The sequence below is a fragment of the Sinohyriopsis cumingii genome, chromosome 1 (assembly GCF_028554795.1).
Source record: "Sinohyriopsis cumingii isolate HCF-2022 chromosome 1, ASM2855479v2, whole genome shotgun sequence".
NCBI lineage: Eukaryota > Metazoa > Mollusca > Bivalvia > Unionida > Unionidae > Sinohyriopsis > Sinohyriopsis cumingii.
In genome coordinates, this window is record NC_142961.1 from 137576023 (window position 1) to 137603432 (window position 27410).

Genomic DNA, 27410 nt, shown 5'->3' on the forward strand with positions numbered 1-27410 from the left:
AATTTACTTTTTGATATTTATTATTATGGTAGCTGTGTATTAATGTATGGCCATCTCATTACATCACTATAAAACAGAAGTATCTTTATATCCATGAAAATACGGACCTTTTAAATTCATTAACTTCCATGTATGCACAAACGTTTATTGTAATTTGTATGACTCTTTCTTAAGTTGTATTTAAAATCAATTGAGCTTATTTTAATTGATTTATTGTGTGCAAACAAGTGTATATTCGGTTCAATATATATTAAAATTTCACTCCGTTTAAAATGTTTGTTTAAATAAGACATATGATCAAAGAGAGGGCACTAAATGACGTGCAGGGATTAAAAATTAAATTAAACAATTTAAAGGATGAAGTAAACTGACTAGTTCCGTCGGTTCAGATGAGTACTTCCTTCTGTTCCCGTTTGTTTCTTTAATGCATTCTACCGGAAATAACTAGCTTGTTAAAGATGGAAAATCAAACGCTATTTCAGATTTACTTAAAGCATGCTAATATTATATCAAAGAATGCGCACTTATAGAATAAGCAATGTACGCGTCTATTTCTGTCTTGGCTGATTCATGTTCAGCCCAATCCTTGTATGACGTAGGCGGTAGCTGTAGTTCCGAGTTGTCCCAAACCTTGAGTAACTCGTTTTGTCTTTGTTCCGAGGTGTCTGGTTTCTCCCCCGGATGGCAATGGGAATTACTCCCGCATAAGCAAAGTGTGACTGATTCAAAGCATCTATACATGTATTGATTGTCCCCTGACAGAGTTTTATTGATAATATTTCGTGGTATGCATGCTTGAGACTGCAACAATGGATGCATATATTGTATTTGAAAATACTGGAATCTGAGGGATGAAAAACACTGAAATATAATCAATCACCAGGGATTATTCCACGGACACTAATCCTCCTCATAACACGGCACAATTCTGTGTTGATAATACCGTGTGATGAAAAGTAATATATACACTCGAGTTAAGGTGTCTGTACATAAAGATGTCTGTTCCCCTCGTACATATTAATTAAGACTTAATTTTACTTCACCAAAAATAGCAACCCCCAATTTTCATCACGAAAATAAAATCCTCAGAGATAGCAGAAACATTTAATTAAAAAGAAGAATCATATTCTTAATTTGTTAAAGCTTGGTACGTCAAAAAAATTCTTTCAACGGGACAAATCACTTTGGAAACGGACTATTTCACGGTTCAGGTCGAATAACTTTGCTCTTTACACGAGGTCGTGAATTCGGATAAAGAAATAAGCATCATGATACAGGAATTCGAAAGAAATGCCTAATGTAAAGGTGTTATTAAGATCATGAAACAATATAAAATTTTGGTTAATAAATCAGTTTGTATATCTATAACTTTTCAAATTATTCGTTACGTTTTAAATCTATGACGACCAATTGGCACGAGGAAAATGCCCGCATGAGGTCAGCCAATGTTTACTATTGTTTTCTTAGTGTGATCCTATTGAAAAATAAAACAAAGTAATGGGGTAAAGGTTTGATAAGCGAAATTTGATAACAAAAAATTGCATTAAAAATCAACAACATTATCATTATCAACAGTTATTACTATTACTACCTACCGATGGCAGAGTCATCTTTGGAATAATTTCTGGACTCTGGCTCCCCGCTTGAGACTGGTGATAAAACTGGTCCAGAAGACGGTATTGGACTTGGCAAATATTTCTCAATCATTGAAGAAAGAGAAAAGTCAGTGTGTTCGGTTTTCACTTTACTATTTGTGTTTACGTATGAACCTTCCATGGTCACATAATCTGACACAGATTGGTTGGTGTCTACACCGGAATAGCATACCCCTGGTACTGACTGCATGTTAGTTTCAGAAAATAGCAGTTGAGCAAACTTTCTTAAGTCCTCTCTGAAAACTGCTGATAAAATGTTGCAAGTTTAGTAAGCCAGCACTAATAAAATGTAAGTGGCATAAAGTTCTCAATCTCAGACTATCACACTGCACACACAGATTAGACGGTAAATGACCCACGTGCACCCTCTCCCCTATTTAATCTTTGGATGTTTTCACGCACGACAGGTTCTCAAGACGGGTGTCGACACCCAAGAGTTTTTGTTGTCGCCGCGGAGCCTCTTTAGAGCGAAACGTCTCAACGTAAATAACAATAGATAGGTTTGTTTAATTAATTGCACAGGATCAAAGAAACCAAGTAAGCCATTCTGAGTTCGGCAAGTTTATTATTTTTGTAAATATGTTGGCGAAACATCTGTTGACTCAGATAATGTCCCCCTTGATTGAGATAACTCGTATACAGGAATTATTGCTTTTAAGTGATAATGTGTATGTGGAGAAACTAGTTTCCAAAAACTAAATTGCATATTAAATAACTTTCACCATCCACAACCCAAACGTAAGATACTAAAACCGATAATGTTTTCCAGGTTTAAAAACTAATAAATTGTAAATGAGTAACATGTAATCTCATATTTTATAAGTACTAGTCATGATGATGATGATGATGATGATGATGATGATAATAATCGATTAGAATATATCACATATAGAAAGAAAATATTCCTTTAACTATAAACATATATGTGTTTCGTGCTTTGCACCCATTAAAATTAGACAATCAGCATGCCTAGGCGCAGAAACATGCAATTATGTGTAAAGATTAATGTAATTATGTGTAAAGATTAATGTAATTATAATATTTATGTACTTATTTCAATGATTTTTAATGTTTATGTGTACTTGTCAATATCACGTATACTTCTTATCATCTTGCTACTCTTCTTATTTTTCCATTCCCTCTTCTTTCTTTCAAAGAATTATTATCTACTTCCAAACTATTAACACGTTTTTAAATAACATATTTCATTGCAGTCTATATGATTATTGGATTTCTCATGTCTTTTAACAGGGTCTAGGATAGTACAAAATCAATATTACTTTGATTATTATTATTATTATTATTATTATTATTATTATTATTATTATTATTGCTGGTGGTGGTGGTAGTTGTGGTGTTGTTGTTGTTCTGAGATGAGAATGAGGGTTGTAATATTGTGGTAGTATTTTGTGGTGATGGTCTCTTCTGCGGTCCTATCAATAACAACAGCATTGGAGCATTATCAAACATTAGAATGAATGGACTTTTCAAATTAAAGACAGTTTTTTTTACGCGTATTGCTAGACTTACTTATTTTGCTTTATACTGGGAGTGAAAAAAGTTAAAGAAGACAATTACTAAGATGTCATATAAAACCATACGAACTTGCAAATGAATTGATATGTCATTATGTTGTACCAAATAATTTATACATTTCCATTATTCATGTGGAGTCATCATCTAAACATTAAATATTGTATTATTATATATCTCTCATAAATGTCAGAATTTTTATTATAAAAATTTACTTGTGCATGATTATTACCTATAATCATTATCAGTTACAAAAAAAGTGTATTGACTAATATATACACTATGCCTACATAATGTATTATCAATAGCAGAGGGTACTTGCTGTATGTCCATGTAGTCTACCAATACGCACATATTGACTTGTTGGACTTTCTCTTTATGCATTTATGTTTCTTTCCACTAAATACTTTACAATTAAAGTCCATAAGAAGGTAAGTTATTGCTTGTTCTAAAAACAATATCAACCAATCTTTCTTTGACGAGCGAAATAATTTTTTTTTTATTACATCGGTTTAACAATTACAGCAAATATAAAATAAAAGGCAGTTTGGAATTTCTATTGAACTGTAGAAAACGGTGTGTGTATTTATCCAGCACCAGCTCTATCTTAAGTGGTTTAATATATATATATATATATATATATATATATATATATATATATATATATATATATATATATATATATATATATATATATATATATATATATATATATATATATATATATATTTGAGGCAAATATTTAATGATATGACGTAACTTTTGTAATATATCCTCTGCAGTACTTAAAACAGATTTGTGTGTTCGTTAGTATATGCTGGATGTTCATCATCGTACACACCGCTCCGGTGGCCCAGTGGTTAGAGCGTCCGCCTCGGATGCGGGAGGTCGTGGGTTCGATCCCCGGCCGAGCCATACCAAAGACTTACAAAAATGGTACTAACAGCTGCCTCGCTTGGCGCTCAGCATCAAGAGGTTAGTGTTAGGACTGGTCGGCCTGGTGTCAGGAAAATGTGACTGGGTGGGACATCATGCTACATGTCTGCGGCATTATGCCCCAGTGCTAGACATCACTATAAACTGCCACACTGCAGGCATCGTAGCGATATGACTGAAAAATTGTTAAAGCTACGTTTAAAATCCAAATCACACACACACACACACACACTCATCATCATACATTGTGTATTCATTAGTATATGCCGTGTGTTCATCATCGTACATCGTGTATACATTAGTATATGCTGGATGTTCATCATCGTAAATCGTGTATTCATTAGTATATGCTGGGTGGTCATTATGATACATTGTGTACACATTAGTATAGGCTGGATGTTCATCATCATACATTGTGTATTCATTAGCATATGCTGGGTGATCATCATCATACATTGTGTATTGATTAGTATATGCTGGATGTTCATCATCATATATTGTGTATTGATTAGTATATGCTGGGTGATCATTATCACATACTGTGTATTCATTAGTATATGCTGGGTGTTCATCATCATATATTGTGCAGATGCATAGCAACCGTCCATGCAAACCCCGCATGACACCATTAGAGAACTCTGAATTAAGCTTTCTGGGGTGGGGGCAGAATGTATTGCTACATTACGGATATCTTTTAAGTTCTACTATATACTAACGAAATGTTATTTATGTCAGCATCATCGTCTTCAACTTCGTCTTCTTCTTCTCCTTCTTCTTCTTCTTCTTCTTCTTCTTCTTATTATTATTATTATTATTATTATTATTATTATTATTATTGCATCTGTTGTAGGAAAGGAATCGATCGAAAACACTAGTGGAATTACTTGAGAGAGTTTTTAACAAGTATCCAGCTATCTACTAAACCCGCAATAAGATTATATTGTAATAAATTATATATGAAAATGTGTTCTTGAATGAAATACTGTTGAAAAAAATATTAGTGTGGACTAATTCACCTTTTTGTAGCTAATAAAGAGGAGTAATTGTAAATAATACTTAAATAGTAGTCGTATTCAGTTAAACAAAATATGTATTACTCAGTTATCACACTACATGTCTTATTTAGTTATCACAATATATTATTTATTGGTTTTATTACAAACATAATTTGAAAAGGAAAACCCTTCCAACGCCTCTGGTGGGGACAAAAAAACATCTGTTACTTTTAACAGTCATTAGAGGCTCAGTTTCCTTTCAGTCTATCAGTGAAAAGCTATGGGATCTAACAAACACCGCAATGAATAAGTAATTCGTCTTTTGTTCTACATAATTGGTTCAGTGAATTTAGAAATGAATCTAAGAGAAGAAGTGGAACGAAGTGTACACTTATCCCAGACAAAAAATGTGCTTCTAGCGTGCTAATCTATACATCTAAAGAATTCTAGATGGAGCAATTAAAGGATTACCGGCAAGGTAACATCAAGTTAACCTTTATGCAGCCAAAGTGGACCCACAATGAAATATTTCACATGCCTTTCGGAGCGCCCTTACATGCTGTAGGTAAAACCATGCTCGTCGCTCGGTTTCCCCAGGAAATTATACAAGACAATAATTAGTTTAATAAAAGAAATGAATTTCATTGGCTAAAGAAGTGTAAGCGCTAATACGCCGACGCTAGGAAACACGGATCGTAACGGAGCTCACAAAAGGGTAGGACGATTAATAAGAATATTATGAAAAGACAAACACGGGATTACAAATACATTTTACTAATACTATGAGGTATATCATACACTTCACACACACAATTAACAAAAAAAATTTAGATTTTTAAAAAATTTTTATATGCATTCTTTCATTTTTCTTTCTTCCTATTCAACGCAACACTGAAATTAGATATGGAGAATGGCGTAGGAACGAACGAACTGGCTACTGTGATGAAAGCGGGGGGGGGGAACTTTTGTTGTTGTTGTAGGGTTTAACGCCATCTTTTAGCACAAGATAGGCTATACATGGCGGCCAGTATAACAGGTGGAGGAAGAACCTTGGAAATCCATGGAAAAACCACCGACCCACGAGAAGCTACTGGCTGGCTTTCCCACGTACCCACGTTAGCCGAGCCTTGGACTCGAACCCACGCAGACACAGGTGAGATGGTAGTGATCCGGAACGGTGAGTGCTTTAGACCACTTGGCCACTCGGGGCCCCCGGAGGGGGGGGGGGACTTAAAGTCTCCTGCCATCATCACATGCCAACCCAGACCTCCTTAACCGAACTTTATTTTATTTTTAGTAGATAACCCTTATAACTATAGAAAACTTAATGAATTTGACTTTTAGCCAGTCCACACAAAACCACAAGGTTAACAAACAATACACTATATCACACACACACATGACATACATAGGACACCATAGATCCATGGCACCGATCACGTTCTATAAGTAAAGCGCCAAAGCCAGCCAGTGTTGGAGAGCTATTATAACAGTAGAATAGGAAGGTGTGCAAAACCCTAATCAAAATTCATAAACCTTTTCTCGAAATTCTGTTTAATTTTTTTTTTACAAACACAATGCACATTGTAGGGGGAAACAAATACATATAAAAAGCATTGAAACTTTCTGCATTAGGGGGTGAGTTTTGAAATAAATTCTTTAAAATTGCTCCGTTAATAATTAAAAAAAACAATTTTACCCATGAGAATTAAAGTGCTTATATGAACATAACGTCTTGATTTGTTGTTAACGATGGAACATTAATGCCCAACCATCCACCCCGACCCCAGCTTGAACAAGAACATTGCATAAGTACCTAGTGAGATACGTAATGTGAAGTCAATAAAATTACGGACAAACATGTTTGCATTTAAACAAATACGTGATGCAATTTTATACTATGTACATTATATGTATTTGACATAAAAACTTTTTAATACCATTTCATTCTAGCATCTACCATAGACGAAGAATGTCAATAATTACACATGCCAACTCAAGGAATCGAACCAAGGTTCATGTACTTGCACAGCAGATTCCAGGGCCACATCAACCAATACGTTTATTGCAATGGAAAGAGACGAATCGTATTACAATGGCGCATATATTTTTTGGTGTCTACATTAATTCCGAAAATTCAATATTCTTTGTTCGATTATGTGTGTTTGTATGTGTGAATGGTGAGGGACTGGAACTCGAGTAGCAATTCAAAATATGGACAATACTTTGAATCACAAAAAATAACTATTTGCTTTCGCAATAAGCGTATCCTGATGCCTGTATCAGAATGCATGTATCCAAACAATTACCATGCAATTTCCAGTTTATATGATTTCCGTTTCCGCATGCTAAAATTTAGAGTCAGACTCTTTGCCATGTTTAAAATAATGTTTTTGTAAGTATCTAAACGAAAAGCCATGTTCTATATAAAAATTGTGTGTTTCTATCTGCATGTTGACTCTGTTAATTTAGGTTGTTTTCTTCAATACTACTACTACTACTACTATTACTACTACTACTACTAATAATAATAATAATAAGAAGAAGAAGAAGAAGAATTAGAAGAAGAAGAAGAAGAGGGAGAAGAAGAAGGAAACGAAGAAGAAGAACATAAGGTAAAGAAGAATATATTATTCTTAGTATTATTATTATTATTATTACAAACCGCTTAAACTGCAGAAACATATAATAACACAGATAATGTACAGCCTTGCCTTACTGAGCTTTCAGTGTTCTGACTTTTGTGAGTTAGCTTTGTTTATTTTTATATTTGACTTAATAGTCTTTATATTAGTTTGACCCATATTTAAAATTATTATTCTAAACCATTTTCAAAAGTATTTTTTAAACTCTTTTTCAAAAGTTAGTGCCAAAGCAAAAACGTTTCGAGGTCGTATTTGTTCAGTTCTATAAAATGTCTTTTGGTGGGGTTTTTTTTGGCATTTCTCCTTGCCGAAATCCCTCTGAAGTTATTCAAGCTTATTTTCCATAAAGTAGACAAATGTAGCTTCCTGTGGTATAGCTTGATTTGGATATAAATTTTGAAAACAAGACATTTATTCATTTTCCTAAATTATTTTATCATTTTACTTAGACTACCAAATCCTATCTCGTCTCTTTCAAATACATCTATAGTTTTAATACAGAAATCACCGCATTTTGTCGTCATTATTTTGATTCCTTCAAGTTTACATTTTTTCCTTTTATGACATATTGCTTTAGCCTAGCTATATATCATTACTGCTTAGTATTAGAACAGATTCTTTTCCAGCCAATTATCTTTGCTTCCTCATGAAGGTACATTATTCTTATTTTTTGTCTTTAATGTTTCTCATTCTTTTATAATATTATACCTGTCTTTATTAATATAACCCTGTAGTACATTTATTAATTCGATTGTTTTCTTCTAAATGTTTGTCAAACCTACTATTGCTATCTACTCCATGGACGCTATTTAATTGTTGTTATCATATTCATTTTATTTGTAATAAATCTTGGAATAATAACAACAAGAAAAAGCCATCCGAAATTTTTCTTTGTTCAGTTAAATATCTCCCAGTAAACTTCACTCAAAACATGTAAACGCTATGCTGAAACATCTATAAATAAACATGATGTCTTTATGTCATAGTGACCACGTGTTTAACCACATACGTTACTGATAGTATGGTGAGTAACCTCAACATTACAACCACATGTTTAAGGGGTCAATTACGATGTTTGATGAGATTGTGGAAACTTACCAAGAAAACAAAACAGACTTCAGGTAAAGATAAAGAAAAGCAATCAAGTCCAGAACAGTCACAAAAATGTTTGACAAGCGACACTTGTGCCATGTGGCTGTAAAGCTGGGGATACTTATCCACAACATTATTGACACCTATTCAGCATGGTCTCTTAACTAACCAGTTAGTGTTAAGGCACTATCAGGTAAAGTTTTGTAAACTACTAAAACACAATTGTATATTCTAATAATAGTTTCTGAAATAATGTTACACTTGCAGTTCCCATTTTACAATCCTGGTACAATCAGCAGTTAGAAATGTATTCGGATGTATAGGTTTTGGTGTGCTCATGTGACGTCGTGTGGTCAAAACACATCGTTATGACCAACGTGTTATACTTACAAGAATAAGGTTGATGCTTTAGAAAACTACCAACAGATGGCGCAAGAGTCATGGCATGTAACAAGTTGTAACTTGGGTTAATATGCATTAAATGTCTTAAAAGAGAGGAATTTGGTTTGTTGCATAGAATATTTTATTGTATGGTTGTTTGGAAGAGTATTTTTGACTGCGTTATTTTGTATATGAAAATTGATGGCGCTGTTTGGTATCGGACGAAAATGTGATATATTTGTACAACGTAAAAGTTTATAATCGCATGAAGAAGAGGATGATGGACGGAGAAATAAAGGAAAACAAATGTAATTACAGAAGGGATAGGTAACTATTACCTACTTTGCATTGTACGTGTATACATATTACATAAGGAATACATTAATGAAATAACGCTGAATGGAAGAACCTAATATATGTACATAAGTATAAATAATTCTAATAAGAGGATAATATGAAATGTAAGTATTCCTACAGAGTATGAAAATATAAATGGAAAGTAGGACATATTGATTCTGTTTGTTTATGAAAGGGATTTAACGTATATTTGGTGGAGGAAGGACCTGAGAAGACCTTTGAAGAACCGCCGACCAACGGAAGCTACTGGCAAGCTTTCTCCTATATCCACGTCGGTCGTGCCGAGACTCGAACTCACGCGGACAGATGAGATGTGTCAGTGGTCTGCAGGCCCGGCCCTAGGATGTGCGGGGCCCAAGGCAGCAAGCGATAAGCGTTCAATCTCCCCACAGTAAAAAAAACACAAAAAAAACACTATAGCCAGCAGCGCATGGCCCCTGAAAGCGCGGGGCCCAAGGCGGTTGCCTCGTTCGCCTTGGCCTAGGGCTGTGCCTGGTGATCTGTAAAGGCGAGTGCCTTTGATCACTCGGCCACGCGGGGTTGTTATATGTTTAAAAGTCATGGTTGATCAACTAAATATAATAGACTCAGATGTTCACACGGGTCTTTCGTAGATGGAAATACTTAAGACAATTAAAATAAACATTAAAGATGCGTTACAATGCCAACTGTGCAAACATATAATGTTATATATTTGATAACTTGTAAAAAGAAATATGTTGAACAAAAACGCCAGTTTCTAAGAGCATCACCAAACATAGATTTGACACCAATAACTTTATTGCTCTAGACTTTAATTTCATGTCTCCGCACAATTTCCGTAATTTACGTGAATTTTCAGTTGCTAATTGTTTAAATTGTTAATCTGCGAATGGAACGTCTGTTAAAGGAACAGATATCGGATTGTCTATCTGGAAACTGTCTATCCAATACGTTTAAAATCTTTTATATGAACGTCATCGGTAACTTTATTGCATTTGGTCACTTCAGTTGTTATTAGAGTGAATCAGAAGCAAGTCTCCGTAACTAGTTTTTCTTACCCGCTTTAAAGTGTTTTGCCTCCAATGTTTTAGGTTATTTCTACTTCATAACGGTGACCTATTGAACACAACTGTTGTTTTGCTTTTTTGTGCTATTTTTATAACATTTTATTGTCATATCTACATTACAAAAGATACCAAAATGCCTCCACATAATATGTAAATGATATAACATAGAAAACCACATGTATTTTCAGTGCGTCAGAAACACACCAGTGAAAACCGTTTAGCTGGGGTCAGCCATAAACACTATTTTGCCTACAAGGCTTTTGTGAATTTGCTTTTTACAGCGGGAACTTTCATTATGCATATGGCGGCCTTGTCTTTCTTTTTCTTTTATACATTTTTTAAATTTTTTTGTATAGTGAGGCCAATATGTGGGTCTTTTTTTTTTTCTTATTTCTTATTCAATTGAGGATGTTAGATATTGTATTGGTCTTTAACGATAATGGTGTATATTATATGAAAACTGCCTAACAACAAAAAAACAAACAACGAAGCTGAAGTTTTGTTATTTCAGTTTTTCTTTGTAGAAAACTGACAACCTTTAAATGTACCATCACCTCTATGTCGCTTGTTTTGAATCATCCAAATAATAAAAATATAATTTATTATTTCTTAATTTTTAAATCTGATATAAAATCGTACACTTTAAAAAGCTCTGTACAATAATTGTACTAAGGGACTTAATTCAATACTAATTTTGATATCGAATGTCCTTGGATTCACCGTTTGGATACATCACGTACTGTTGTTATACATTGCTGAATGTTTTATCTATTGATCATTTACTACTTTATCTTTATTGACAAATTCATGATATTCAATCAATCATAACATACTTCAAGGGAAAAATGATTGTGTCTAATCTGTTTATCTTTATATATGTTCTACCAATAAAAAAGAACAATGTGCATACCTATATCGCTTCCGTTCGCCGGTATAGTTTTACTTTCACTGCGAACGAAACATCTCTGCACATTAGATGCGGTGCCGCCAATGGTCAGCAGTTAACATTCAGTGAAGAAGCTTGAAGGCAATCCGGTTGTTTTATATCATAGAAGATGAGTTATCATAGAACACACGGTATTAATGATATGGCAAAATATGAACCAGCCTGGAAATGTGCGAGAATAAGAAAAATAATCTTTGGAGAGCTTAACCTAGTTGTAACTGAAATAAAATAAAAAATAAGAAAACAACAGAGACACTGTTTTCTTGATAGAATTTTAATCGCTGTATAGACTGGAGATTGAAAAACGCATTATAGAAATCAGCACCTGAGTCTTTGGTGCCGTATTAAAAGTACGCGTTTCAAACATATGTAGATTCAGAAAATGTCACTGGTCATATTTTTCCTCTACATTGAAGCTGCCATCTAGTGTCTGTATATACTGATAAATATAAGTTTCATCAGGAACACCCAGAAATTTTTAAATTATTGAATTTTTAATATAATGGTGTTTGCATAGGTTACAATGGGAACTGAATTAATACCGTGAATCCTAAATACATGAAATGTTTTATCTAGATGCAGTCTGCATTCAATTTACGTGGTGGCTGATGGGTCGTCTTCTTTTTTATGTTCTATATTTTGTGTGAGTATGAGAAAAACAGTCCAACAAAATAAGTACTCTTCGACGTAAATAATGCAAAGGCCCTCAAAACATGTCGATGCTAAATAGAACATAGAAGAGAAAAAAAAATCTCCCCATGTTCTTCAATCTAAGGGGCATAATTCTGAGAAGACAGTTGATATCTTCCTATATAAGAGTAATATCCCATTGACAACATTACTCACTCAACTTGCCACGTTACACTTTTCCAACATGTCTAGTAAGTATTAATATCAATACAAATGGTATATGTTATAAGAGCGGGGGTATAGCTCAGTGGTAGAGCATTCGACTGCAGATCGAGAGGTCCCCGGTTCGAACCCGGGTGCCCCCTTGTCTTTTTATTTCTATTAAAATATTCTTTCATTTTTGTTTATAATCACTACTGATTCTCATACACAAAAGTCTACAACCACCACGACTACTGTAACAATTGATTCTACATTCCAGCCATCTGTGTTAAAAGATGTAAGTATTACTATATTTTTTTCTCTTTCATTTTCTAATTTAATGGAGAATGTTTACATTTTTGACGACTCCAGCTGGCATGATCTCAGAACACTGTTAAATCAGATTTCAAACGTCACTATATAGTTAGGTTACAGCATGTACGTTCATATTTACTTAGGTCAATCTTTAGACGTCCCAATTATTAACACGTGCATGAGCGTTAGCTGGTTGGGGATGGGAGACTTTTTAAAAACTCCACCGTGCAGTTTATGCATTTATCCCATTGATTATGACTTGCCCCCCCCCCCCCCCCCCCCCGCAATATGGTTTGTCAACCCCGGGAAGATTTCATGCTGACGTCCGTGCGTGTAATAAAATTCACATCGATACTTCGCACATTCAGACACTATGCACATAATTATCTGTACAACGCCTGTTAAAGTGTTGAAGTGTAGGAGTCAGATAATGTATATTTAGTACATACGGTCCGGGCTTAATAAATATCCGTGTTTTACGCAGGTGGTTGCGGGCTGTGCTTAAGGTATTTAAACGTCATAGAGTCCTTTAATCATAACGGAAATAACTATTAAAAGAAGTGGTGCCGCATGTATGTGCTTATCGATAAGGTCACTAGCAGACATTAGTCCGTTCATTTTACCCGGACGATAGGCAACCTGTCAGTTTCTCCAATATGAGACCAAAAATTTTGTCCATTTTTAACAAGGCACACTGAAGCAAAATCAACTTATAGAATACACATATACATGCTAACAGAAAGCCTGATTTGCGTTCTGTTTATGTATGTATCTTTCGTACCAGTATCTTGAGATTCAATGATTTATTTAAACTTCCAAACACCATATGTACTCAACTGGAAACTTGTCAGCATGACAAAGATGCATGCTGATGACGTCATTCGGGAACTATCTATACTCACACATGGGTTATTTCCCTTGAAATACTATAAACAAAATGCCACGTAGCGCTGTATTGCATCATATGCATTAAGTATTGATATAACAATACAAAATAGACAAGGGGGTATAGCTCAGTGGTAGAGCATTCGACTGCAGATCGAGAGGTCCCCGGTTCGAACCCGGGTGCCCCCTTTTTCTTTTGTAGTTATTTATGGCAATGTAAAATAATCAGTGATTGCAATAAATCCTAGACTTAGAATCAAATTACAAGAGCCTCGGTATGAACAATAAAAAATTAACTATACATTCCAAGCATGAACAGCTGGTAATTGCAGTATCCTTTTTAAACATTAGTTTTTTAAATTACACAGATATGAAGAAATCCTAAAATTCTTCTCAACAAGGAAACAATATCCTATTCATTTTAATTTCAGACACTGACCGAATTTTGTTCCATGAAACTTGCTGTATCTATGACCCATCAGTACTGACGCATTTAGTTACTGTTTTATTGAATATTGTGCACGTTGTTACCTAAATATTGTACATTTATTCATAAAATGAATATTTGTATAACATGACCAACTCGATATTTTATGTAATTTCTTGTTTATTTTCAGTAGATATATTGTACACGTACACTTGCAGATTAGATAGGCAAAAAACGTTCCATCTTTATGCTTTTAGCAAACAGTTGAAAGGCATAATTTAAAAAAAAAAGAAAAAAAAACATTGAAAATTACATTTTTTAATAAATAAAAAAGTGAGATTACTTTCTTAAAAACTTGGTCTTAAAAACTGTGCCTCAACCAGGAATAAATAATTTGTTTTGTTAAACAAATTCTTGCAATTCGCTATTTTATTCGGTGTAATGAAAAACAGAAACAAAATATTGCAACATCAAAACAATATATTTCACACAGTTTTGTACACATGTGTTTGTGTTTGAAATTTTGTACCCAAAGTGTATGCATGTTATATGTGTGTTTTATGTGTATTATGTTTTATGTGTATTATATGTTTTATATGTATTATATGTTTTATGTGCATTATATGTTTTATATGTATTATATGTTTTATGTGCATTATATGTTTTATATGTATTATATGTTTTATGTGCATTATATGTTTTATATGTATTATATGTTTTATGTGTATTATATGTTTTATGTGTATTATATGTTTTATGTGTATTATGTTTTATATGTATTATATGTTTTATGTGTATTATATGTTTTATGTGTATTATATGTTTTATGCGTATTATATGTTTTATGCGTATTATATGTTTCATGTGTATTATATGTTTTATGTGTATTATATGTATGTTCTTTCCATTTCTTTAAATAGTATCTGCTGCCCCCTGATTTTTTGCTAACTACAAATGTTTGATTTTAAGGTGGCCCTGGGATTGTGGAATTGTATTCCGTGACCCAGCAGCCAGCCAATTTTGCAACAATAATAAAAAGAAATATGATTTGTGGCCTAAATTTTAGGAAGAACGTTGTGAGACGTATTTTTGGCGCCAGGCATTATTTTCCGTGTACGAGACATCACCATTTTTCCCTGCTTAAATCACCACCAAGAGCAAGTACTATTCAGTACGTTCCTTGGGTTACTTGAAAGGTCACTGGTCACATATGTTGTATAAAAGCATGATATTATTATAGTCATAAGAGAAACGCATTTGTTATGTATGTACACCATGAAATGTTTAAATAGATTTAAACATCCGTTATTTAAATGAAAAAATTATTCAGCAATCGCCGTACACATTCGGTTGTTTCCGCGTGCCCAAAACGGATATGACGTACATGTATCCTTTCTATTCAAACAATCCATTCATGTGTTTAATTTCCTCGCATAAATTATTATGTGATATCTTAACGATCGTGGCTTTCTAGGGCAAAAATGGGGCACTGTGTTGAGTGATGATGGGACAAAAAGGTTCTTTCTTTTTCCAAACAACGCTGTTTACCGATAAAAATGTGAATTCAAGCTGAATAAATCGAATAGGGTGAGGAATGTGAAAGTTGTACCATTTATGCCAACAACATTCGCTTGTACATACGTGCAGAGTGTAGATTTTGATCAAACTCTTTATTTAGCATGATTATCACCAATACCAAAATGATTTGTAAAACAAAAAGGAAAACAACAAAATAACAAATACGGGGTATTACTCTGGACATTTATCAGCATAGGTGTGCATGTCTGTATATGTGTATATATGTCTATATGTGTATATATGTCTATATGTGTATATATGTCTATATGTGTATATATGTATATATGTCTATATGTGTATATATGTATATATGTGTATAATGTGTATATGTCTATATGTGTGTATATATGTCTATATGTGTATATATGTCCATATATGTATAATTGTGTATATATATCTATATGTGTATATATGTCCATATATGTCTAATTGTGTATATATTTCTATATATGTGTATATATGTCTACATATGTGTATATGTGTCTATATATGTGTATATTTACTTATGTGTGTATATATGTGCATATATGTCCATATGTGTATATGTGAGTGTGTGTGTGTGTGTGTGTGTGTATATATATATATATATATATATATATATATATATATATATATATATATATATATATATATATATATATATGGACGATGATGTTGGATATGGACCAATCATTTCCACTTTAAAATAGTTATGAAATTCTCTTATTGAGAGTACTATCTTTCAGTTCCACGTTCGGTCTGTGAAGATGAAATAGCAACCCAAGATTACACTTCTGGTCAGAGATTTAGAGAGTGATTTGAAAATATGCATAGTCGAATCAGAACTATGTAGAGACGCGAGTTTGCTCATCTTGAAAAAAACTGAAGATATCTGTAATGTCTCTTAAGAGATAGAACGTTGGACTACAGAATGTCCATAAAGTCCAACAAATAGAACCACTAAGAAATAGGATAAAAAGTAAAGATACCTCTCATTATTGTTAAGAACATGGAAACCGTGTTATGTATATTAAATCTGCATTATTTTGTTTACTTTTCTTAATGGTTATATGTTACATATGTTCGTATTTTGTAAATTACTTTGTCCAAAGTACCTAACCAGGGACATTTATTTGTAAATAACATAATATATATCCAATATTTCTCAACGACGGTTAATTAAATATTCAGATCATTATAAATGAGGTAAATATGTTTATTTAGGTCTGGGTCTAGGACATCATATTTCCACTTGGAAATTCCTCGACGACTTTGAATGTTTTATAAAGGAGACTGATCGACAGCATGGTTCTAATATTGTGTCTTAGTTTTATATATAATGTTATTTGCTTGAAAAATTGTCCCATTCTTGCCATAACTTGAAGCAGAATCAGTGTTATTGTCGTGTTCGGTTTTTCATTTGGTTGGATTAATTGATTTAAATTAGTATTCACAGGAATTATAAAGTGCTCCGTAATATACTTGGAGAGAAACATTAAATTGGAATTATAGTGAATCAGACAAGAACATTTTGGATTAGTGTGATACATCATAATACCGTTAGCACATTATCATAATTAAGGCTAATGACATGTTACCATGTTGGAGACTACAGGCACATCAACCCATACAATATTGGAATTTATCTCGAATGCCACTGGAATTAAATTGGAACTTCTTATATTTGGACTTGTGTTAGAACTGAGAACTGTGGTAGAGGTACTAGAATGAATAAAACATAAAGCCAAATTATTAACTTTGCAAACTTGGAAAAATTAGTTGTTCTTAAACTTAATAAGTTGAGGATTTCCTTAGTGATTAACAAGACCCTTTTCCTCTGAATTTTAAATAGTTTGACTGACTTAGTGGCGTCGCTAGGGGGGTGCGGGGAGTGCGGACCGCACCGGGTGACACCATCTCAGAGGGGTGACACCAAAATGAAAAATTGCAAATTTTACAGAGCACACACTGCTCGGTCTAGTCGGATTTCATAAGCGGATAACCGATCATAGTTAAATACATGACTAGCAGGCACAGGGTTCCACCATGCAGTCTGCAGAGCGTCTGGTGCTTATTTGAATGAGATTCAGAGCTGGTCGGAGCAAAATTTGGAGTTATTTGCGAACGCGTTAATTAATGAGGTAGAAGAAGAAATCCATGGTGGAAGTCTGGAGGGGTGACATCATGAGTTTACCGCACTGGGTGACACCAACCCTAGCGACGCCGCTAGACTGACATTCTATCCTTGAAACATATTGTACGTTCAATTAGAATTATTTTTTCTTAATACAATTGGGAACTGAAATTAAAAACCTCGACGTTAATAACGAATATTTGAGACGTTTAGTGAAACTAGGACCATATGTTGCATAAATGAGATGGGAATGTTTTAAAAGGAAAGGGATTGTCTTTACTATTGTACATATTTTGACGAGAATAAACTGCCTATAAACCACGACAAACACTATCACCAACAACTTCCCCACCACGACTACTACGACTATTATTGCTAATACTACTAGTACTACTGTCTCTGCTACTGTATAAACAAATAATGGAAATAAATCACCACAAACTCCATTCCTATTTTTGCGATGCATCAAAAATTATATATATATATATATATATATATATATATATATATATATATATATATATATATATATATATATATATATATATATATATATATGGCGTGCACCCGGGAGGGGTGGACGGGGCATGCGATCATGCGAGGGATTGTCGTCAGAAATGTAAACATTCTCCATTACATTAGATAATGATGGCTTTAATAAGTACTACTTACATCTTTTAACATAGATAACTGGAGTGTAGAATCGAATATTTCAGTGGTAGTAGCGGACATTTGTGTAAGAGAAACAATAGTGATTGTGAACAAATTTAATAAATATTAAAGTTTTATTTGGATTCAGTAATAAAATTTTAGGGGGCACCCGGGTTCGAACCGGGGACCTCTCGATCTGCAGTCGAATGCTCTACCACTGAGCTATACCCCCCTTCGATATCATTTACAGCACATTTGATTTTACATCAATACTTACTGTATATGCTGCAATATGGTGCAACGTGGCAAGTTGCGTTGTTAATGTTTCAACGGGATATAACTCTAACGTAAAACATCAACTGCTTTTTCAGAACTATGTCCCTTAGCTTTGAGAAGTTTTGGGGTTTAGATTGGTAATGTTATTGGGTACAATTGGGATTTTTCGTATTTTCCTAGGTAGTTTCTATTGTTATGAATATTTAATTTGCTTTGTTTGTTAGTTTCATTTTATTTTATTTCATTACATATAATTGTAATATAACATTGCATGATGAACATGACCTTGTCCAAAACTGAGTTCGTTTCTCCTTGACCCAAATTGTCTTTATTTATTCATTGTAAACAAGTACTACATAGCTAAATTATTCTCGATATGTATAGGTTTAAAATCAGTATTATTTTTATTATTATTATTAATAGAAGAAGTAATTATGTTTATTTTTGTTTAGGTTTTGGAATTTCCTAAGTGAATTATACGTAATCCAGGTTATTGTTTTGTAAACATCAGGATCATTCTAGAAGGTTATTTTCCAAAAGGTAATGTTTTATTTTTTAGAAAATGGTAATTATGACCTGAGGTCAAGTAGAGAATGAGAGGATTTTATCAGTTGCTTTAAAATCTAGCACTTTGAAATTATATTATACGTTGTGTCCAGTATTTGGGCTGGGAATTTTATTTCTTCAAATTATTGAATTCAAGTGATTATTTTCTCTGGAAATACAAAAGTACTCTGATAAAATTGTTGGATAAAGACATTAACTGGAATTTATTGTGAATCCAAACCTGGAATTATATTACTGTGATTCAACAAAAAGACTGTTGGCACATCAACTCTCTATGAGCTATAACAGACACGTCATTGCTTCAGTTTTGGGATTTATTCAGGACTTCTACTGAATTTTATCCAGGACTTTAAATTACTAGGACTTGTGTCTCTGATTATTTTGAGATATAATTCGCAATACCGTTAGTTCTTTCTTTTCATTTGTGCTTTTTATTGTAGGGAAGTAGATTATTAGTTAAATGTTACAAAGCTTGTTGTCTTTCACTGATTTTTGTTACTTGTTTTAAGAGCATAGACTCGTAACACTATCCTCCGTAACCTTTGCGTACAGCAAGCAAGTCACACATTATGCACAACCTTTGGATTAACATTAATAATCCACGAATGTGATGTGGCCTAACAAACAGCCAGAATCGTTCTAATTCACTACCATGATTAACAATCCGCATGGTAAATTTTTCAGACAGGCTAATAGTATTACTTGTAACTATACTACATAAATAAGAGAAACTAGGTTCTTGATCTTCCACTGCAACACAAGCATTACAACTCACGGTACTAATTCAGTTCCAATAATAAACCTATGCAAACACCTTGATACTAAAAGTTCAATAACTTATACTTTTTCAGTGCTCATGATCAAACCTATATTTATCAGTATAGATGAAACCTAAATGTCAGCTTCTGTGTAGAGGAAAGGATATATGAGCCGCGGCATTCTTTGGATCTGCATGAGTCAGGTGCTAATTTCAGTAATGAGTGTTCCAAACTCAAGACTGTTAAAGGACTGAAATTCCATCAATAAAACAATGTCTTTATTTTATTTCCACTTACAACAAGGATAAGCTCTCAAAAGATTCTTTTTCCTACAAAATAACTTACATTATTAACCAATCCTGATCAGCCAAACCCATCCATATATATATATATATATATATATATATATATATATATATATATATATATATATATATATATATATATATATATATATATAGAGAGAGAGAGAGAGAGAGAGACTCTATGTTATGTTCACCCATTTCCAGGCTGGCTCCCATTTTTCCATATAATTGGTACCGTGTGTCCTACACAGTGTGGGAAAGCAAAATTTCTGTAGTAGGAAAAATTTTACTGACAGAGAAGAATATAGCAGAGAATATATATTATGTGGAAGAATTGCCGCTGTATGTATGTATGTAGGTATGTATGTATGTATGTATGTATGTATGATTTTCTTTATCTCCTCTTCAAAAGATATTTCATTCAGTTATATTTCATTATTACACAATAGAGATAGGAACATAGCTTGATATTAATGAATATATAACTATATATAACTAAAGAAAACACAATGTCTAAACATATGACTGAGAGAATTCGTTGCAAATGAAATATATAAGCAACAGAGATTAAGAGAGGGGAAAAAAGAATTGGAATTATTTACATTCGACTTGGACCACTTGTGAATAATTGATAAGATAGAAATGAAATGGGTTCTTTTCCCTAAAATACCGAACAAGAATAATATCAGATATCGTTTTCAAGTTCATTGGTTCTTTTGAACATTGTGTCTATTTCCTTCAGCCACCACACACATGAATGCCTGCCATGATTGATCATCCATATAATCAATGCTGTCCACTCTCTTGCCCAAAAGGATATCAAGTAATGAGTCATTCTCCTGACATAAAAGCATGCGTGAGTCTAGAATATATATTGCATCTATTATTTTTTCAAACATAGTTTTACGTTCATCGTTTAGGGCTTGTCAGTATAGTAACATACGCTTGGCTCTGTCTGCAGTTAATATTTTGCAGAGTTTACAGTTATATTCATTCTCTGTTGAAATTTAACACATAGTTAAATAGGCAATGTTAGCGAAAGTCCAAGTTTTATTAGGAAAATTTTACCAAGCTTCCAAACAGCAGGTGGTTGAAGATTAGTATGGACATTTGCATATTGTAAAAGTTCAGGTCTCATTTCAAGTTTAGATCTCCAAAATGATTCTTTGCAGCAGTGAACTGCCGTTTCAATATTCTTCCTCCAGACAGGTTTCGGGACAGAATATAGGGTGTTCACGTATAGATGGAAGAAACTGCCAAGCTGGTGTTTCAAAAGAACACGATATATATCTTTAACAAAACCAACGCTCTCGCTCTAGTGTATCAAGAAGTCAGGTATTCTTCTGTTGAATATAATTTTTGATGCCAGTGAACCGTTAGCTCTGCAGATTTTATTGAAGAAACCTAATTTGGTTTTATCTACATATTCTTCAACTGACCACAGTCCAAGAATGCTAATTATTGTTTCTGTAGACGAGAGCTTATCAAGACCTACAATTCATCGTGCAGCGTTTCCTTGACATACTTCTGGATCATATACCTGTGACTGGCTCAAGCTGGACCATAATTCGCATCCATCTGTCATAGCAGGTAGTAGTATTTTTGACCATATTTTAGCACTATTAATTGGAATCATTCCATCTTTTGCAATGCCAGTTCCAACAAGGGAATAAAATACTGATCTTCCTTTATCACAAGCATTTTTCACTGCAGCAGTATTATTAAGATCAGTGGAGAGAGTAACCCCAGCATATATTCTAGAAGCAACTATAGGAATCCTTTTATCTACGAGCATGTACATAGATTTTTCTATGTTTTGTTTTCTTCGAAAACATGACGGTATTGCTTTTATCAGCATTGTACCGGAGTCTCCACTTCGATGCATAGTCATTGAGGTTGCGAAGTAAAACACACATACCATTAAATGATGAAGATAGCAAGGTCGTATCACCCGCTAGTAAAACACAAGGGATACTTAAGGTGCCAACTTGTATTCCAGATTGTGTCGACTCCAGCAAGGATATTATATCATTTATCATTACTAAGAATAGCCATGCTGATAGCGTTCTTCCTTGTTCTACCCCTTGATTGACTGAGTATGGTTTCGAATGATGGTCGTTGAGCGGAACAAGGGCCCTAACTTCTCGAAAAGAATTTCTAATCAGTCTCCAGTTTTCCTTTAACTCCGAGATAGAATAACTTAAAAAAGAGTACATCATGCCATACTGCATGGCACTGTTATCAGACATACCCCCCACCAAACTAGAGATATTATATATCGAAATGTGCAATATGTTTGACAATAATGGGTATGTACGTCAGTCTTAGGAAATTTATGTTAGCTTCATACTCAGCAGTGGCTTCACTATGGTTGGTGTCACCCAGTGCGGTAACTCATGGTGTCATCCCTATGGTACTCCTTCCTGCACAAAAATTCAAACATGTTATAGACAGACATGTGCCGTAACTAATGGTGTCACCCCCAGGCACCTCCTTCCTGCACAAAAATTCAAACCTTTTATAGACAGTCATTTTGGTGTCACCCCCTCTGATGGTGTCACCCGGTGCGGTCCGCACCCCACTAGTGACGCAACTGATACTCAGTGATAGTCATCTGAGGTTATTTGCACGGATTCATTTCTGGGGAAAAAAGGGAATGAACTATATTCTCTAAATCCGTTGTGTATAAAGAGCAATACCAACCATCATGATTCTGAGACAGTCAAATTAATCATTACTGGCGTCAAGCAGAAAGAGCTAATGTCATAGTCGGCCAATAGTGGGTCAGATTTATGACGTGGTCAGTATTCAATGTTTCTGGCGAAATTTGTATTTAGCCTTAGTCAGAAGCAGTTAATCGAATAGGTCACGTATTTACCATATAAGGTAGCGGTGAATATTTTACGTAACTACTGTCAATACCGATGGATATTGACCCGTAGCAACAACCTTAAGATAATGTGACTATTTTAAACGTACATAATAATTAATACTCTTTGCATTAAGACTGCATAACCATATGATATTACTTTACACAGTCTATAAGTTCTTATGAAACGTTAATGGCAAAGATGGATTGGTATTGACTGATCTTATGTCGGATCTATGTATCCATGTAATAATTTGCGTAAAAACATGGTTAGCGTCTCCGACTCATTCGCAGTAAATATGAAAACAGCGCCCGAAACATTCGGACCACCTCCCTCAGCTTTAGCTAGAGACTAAAATATGCCCCAGAATTACGTAATTTACAGAAACAATCCTACATTCTGTTCACCTGAAATTTATTCGCAAGAAAGTAACCGCAATCTATTCAGACCACAAAACTGTTTCTACGATTGAATTGACCGAGCGATTGTATATGGAAAAAAAATATTAGTTCGATGCATTTGTATATTCTCAGTCAATCCTTATTTTCAGCAAATAAATGATTTGTCCGAATGGCATGTAATGGAAGCTATCGGTATCCAACAGACTTGTGATTCGTATGATTGATCACAAATCAGCGAATGAGTGCTTGAAAAAAAAATAGACAGGGGGTAATTTATGTAGGGCGTAAAATGCAAGTACCAAAATTAAATCTCTCCTGTATGTGGTCTATTACATCATCTGCTGCACAATGGGATATAGTTATGACCATTTAAATCAATTGGTACACCCTCAGCCTTTCTGCCAATAATCGCAAGAATACCTCGAAAATAATATCGAAGTCACCATATCATAATTCCTTAATTACTAAATAACATCATATGTACCTCACACACATTCAAAACGTTCGTTACAGTAAAATATTCATTAAGAACACCTATTCATAGCCGAAAAAGTTCCATCTTTGTTTTCCAGTTGTGAACTTGTTAGATAACTTTCTTTATTTTTCAAGATGTTTCCAGGAATGTGTCATGATATTTTGGTATGTCTGTCTTGTCTGGCGTACTGCAGCATGTAACTGTGTGTTGCGCCATTTTCTGGCAGTTTTCATCCTTATTACCTGTATCACCATCCTCACTAACCAAGGTTCCGATATGTTGACCTTATCTACACTTTGGTGGATCGAGTAGATTTGTTTTAGGACTTTGTCCTAGCGACATCTATTGGATTGAGTTGCCTCCCTTAATATGTAAAAACAACTAACTAACAGCGAGTAACAGCGATGCATTGTAAATCGGTTAAAAATGGAGGAGGCAATTGACTTCAAAAGGATACTTTCTCAGTTTGACATCAAAGTATTATTACTACGAACTAGACCGGACCGGCAGTGGAAAATTACTCTGTTATGAGTCCATTTAAGTTATTTGCTCACTTTGTCTCGATCATATAGGAACAGTATTTGAATTTGAACAACTTATTTGTCGAGTGGATGCGGTGGCTTGCCATTCCTATAACATCTAATTTTCGAAAATCCCAATTGAATGCAGTGATTTATTTATAGTTTCACATCAGAGAAGTCCACTAGGGTTACATGTAAGACTTTTTAAAACCTTTTTCAAAGATGATGGTTAAAGGTTGGACCACCGATAGTGTGTCACAGCAGTCAGCACAATGATAGTCTCGGCTTACCCAGACTTTATATGTATAGAACCTATGCATATATTAATCAGGAGAAAAGACGGCAAAAACTAGAGATAGATCTTCAAGCATGATTTCGACGTGTTGTTGTTGAGCTGAAAGTATCGACGTGAATCTACTAGGTATTCTGCCGTTGGCAATATCAGACGTTGATCCGAATTTCCCCACAACCAATTCAACATGACTTTTGCAAACGATCGTGTTGCTTGGTTCTTTTCCCAGTGTTCCAAGATGATGCCTTCAAAGGATTGGTACTGTTGTTTGAATGTCACTTTGTCTTCTGAAATATGACACCAAGACGTATAGCCGCTAGCTTACTGGTTCAGTTTCAGGAATTCGTTGATGTAGCCTTAAAATTCCTTCACTTAAATTGTCATCTTCTTGATATTGGTCTGCTGTAGGAAAGTGTCAAATTTCGTACACTTTAACAAAAAGTATCCACGATCGAGATCATGAAACGTTTAGACAGTCACCATATTCCTGTTCAGGCTCGTTCATCGTGGCGACAAAACTGATATTGATTATATGTATCAGCGCAAGTGCGGCATAAAGGAAAGATCAGTCTTCATGACAATCATGTCTTACAACAGTTCAGTCGTCCATGACAATCATGTCGTACAACAAGATGGTATAAGTTTGTCGGTGATCAAATCTTCATGTTGGAAATTGTATTCCACTTCAATGTGTTCTTTCAAAATTTAAGGATAACCGGTCGGGAAATGAACATATCTGTATACCCAATGATACAGGGAAGACACCTCGATGTATTTAAATTGCTCTCCTTGAGATTCATCAACTTCATACAATAGGCGTGTAGCATTGGTCCGTCATCCAAACAACTATCTCGTAGATTTAAATGTTCAACGTCCAATACGTTGTACTCTTCGGCAATGCTTTTAAATTCTGGATCGGTTATGAAACGTCCATCATACTCGTGTTCCACATTTCTATCACATGCTATGTGTGACTTTCTAAATTCGAGCTTCCTTTGTACGTTGGGTCGTACAAATCTTCCATTGTGAAGTTTGAGAAAGGACATTTCATTTCTCGTTTAGATAAACGATAGGGCATCCATGAAAAAACAAACATCCCTGAAAATCGTAGACGATCGGTGGGTTTTCCAAATCCCTACCATCCACGGAAAGAGTTCCAGTGTATTTTCTAAAGCGTTTCTAGGAAGCTGTATCCATTTATCTTGAGTTTCACACAAGGTTTGGCAGAGTACCGAATGCAGACAGAGTGAGTTGGTGTAATATCTAATTAGTTTTGGAATATGAACTGCAAACTAATACATAGGCTTGGCAATGGTAGAAGCTTCATTCAAGAAATCTCTACATCCTTGATTCATAAATCATTGTCGAAATTTTCCAGCAAAATCACACGGATCTGAAGAGTGAAATCGCTATCATTCGTTGAAAGCTTCTCGTTGTTATGTGCGTATTATTTAGTTCTTAGTATAGAACTTCAAGCAAATGTGGGAGCGAGGCGTGTTATTAACTTCGATACTGAAAAGTATGGAAAATAGTCATTAGCCATTTCTATCTTTCCCAGCATATGATGCATTCTGTTCAAAGGCCTAGCCACATAACGCATGTAAACTTTAAATTAAACCTTTCCCACTTTCCTGAAAATGAGTTTGTTTCCATTCATGGTCACTGTTGGATTAGGTTCCTTGTTCTGAATAATATTTCCAACGAAATTGTTCATCTCACCTTGAGATAGATTGTGTGCAATGACTGTAGCGTGCTGGTGACAGTACCCGTAACGCTGGATTTCCTCTTCACGGGACGTGTCGTAACTGGAGTTTACAATCCATTTGGCCAAATCAGCACCGAATACACTCACTCCGTTTTTCAATACGTGAAGATGGAAGAGTCATAATAAATAACACCCATGAACAGAGATGTATCACAAGTCATTCAAAGGTAACTTCCAATCAGACTTCTGACTTTATCACAAGTCATTCAAAGGTAACTTCCAATCAGACTTCTGACTTTATCACAAGTCATTCAAAGGTAACTTCCAATCAGACTTCTGACTTTATCACAAGTCATTCAAAGGTAACTTCCAATCAGACTTCTGACTTTATGACAAGTCATTCAAAGGTAACTTCCAATCAGACTTCTGACTTTATGACAAGTCATTCAAAGGTAACTTCCAATCAGACTTCTGACTTTATGACAAGTCATTCAAAGGTAACTTCCAATCAGACTTCTGACTTTATCACAAGTCATTCAAAGGTAACTTCCAATCAGACTTCTGACTTTATCACAAGTCATTCAAAGGTAACTTCCAATCAGACTTCTGACTTTATAACAAGTCATTCAAAGGTACACTTCCAACAAGCCTCCTGACTACACAACTTAATATAAAAGTCAAGATGTCTGTCAAGGAGAGACATATATATATATATATATATATATATATATATATATATATATATATATATATATATATATATATATATATATATATATATAATATTCGTGTCCAAAAAAGGTATTGGTCGTCTTAGTGTCTAAACGAAAATAAAAGAACAAGGACAAAAA

General features: G+C 34.2%; 3 non-coding genes across 3 annotated transcripts; 2 read left to right on the forward strand and 1 right to left on the reverse strand.

Moving 5' to 3' along the window:
• Positions 1 to 12512: 12512 nt before the first annotated feature.
• Trnac-gca (transfer RNA cysteine (anticodon GCA)) lies at positions 12513 to 12584 on the forward strand. Its single transcript has one exon. It is a non-coding gene; the product is annotated as a tRNA-Cys (tRNA).
• Positions 12585 to 13737: 1153 nt separating this feature from the next.
• On the forward strand, positions 13738 to 13809 carry Trnac-gca (transfer RNA cysteine (anticodon GCA)). The gene has a single exon. It is a non-coding gene; the product is annotated as a tRNA-Cys (tRNA).
• Positions 13810 to 18549: 4740 nt separating this feature from the next.
• On the reverse strand, positions 18550 to 18621 carry Trnac-gca (transfer RNA cysteine (anticodon GCA)). Its single transcript has one exon. It is a non-coding gene; the product is annotated as a tRNA-Cys (tRNA).
• Positions 18622 to 27410: the final 8789 nt, after the last annotated feature.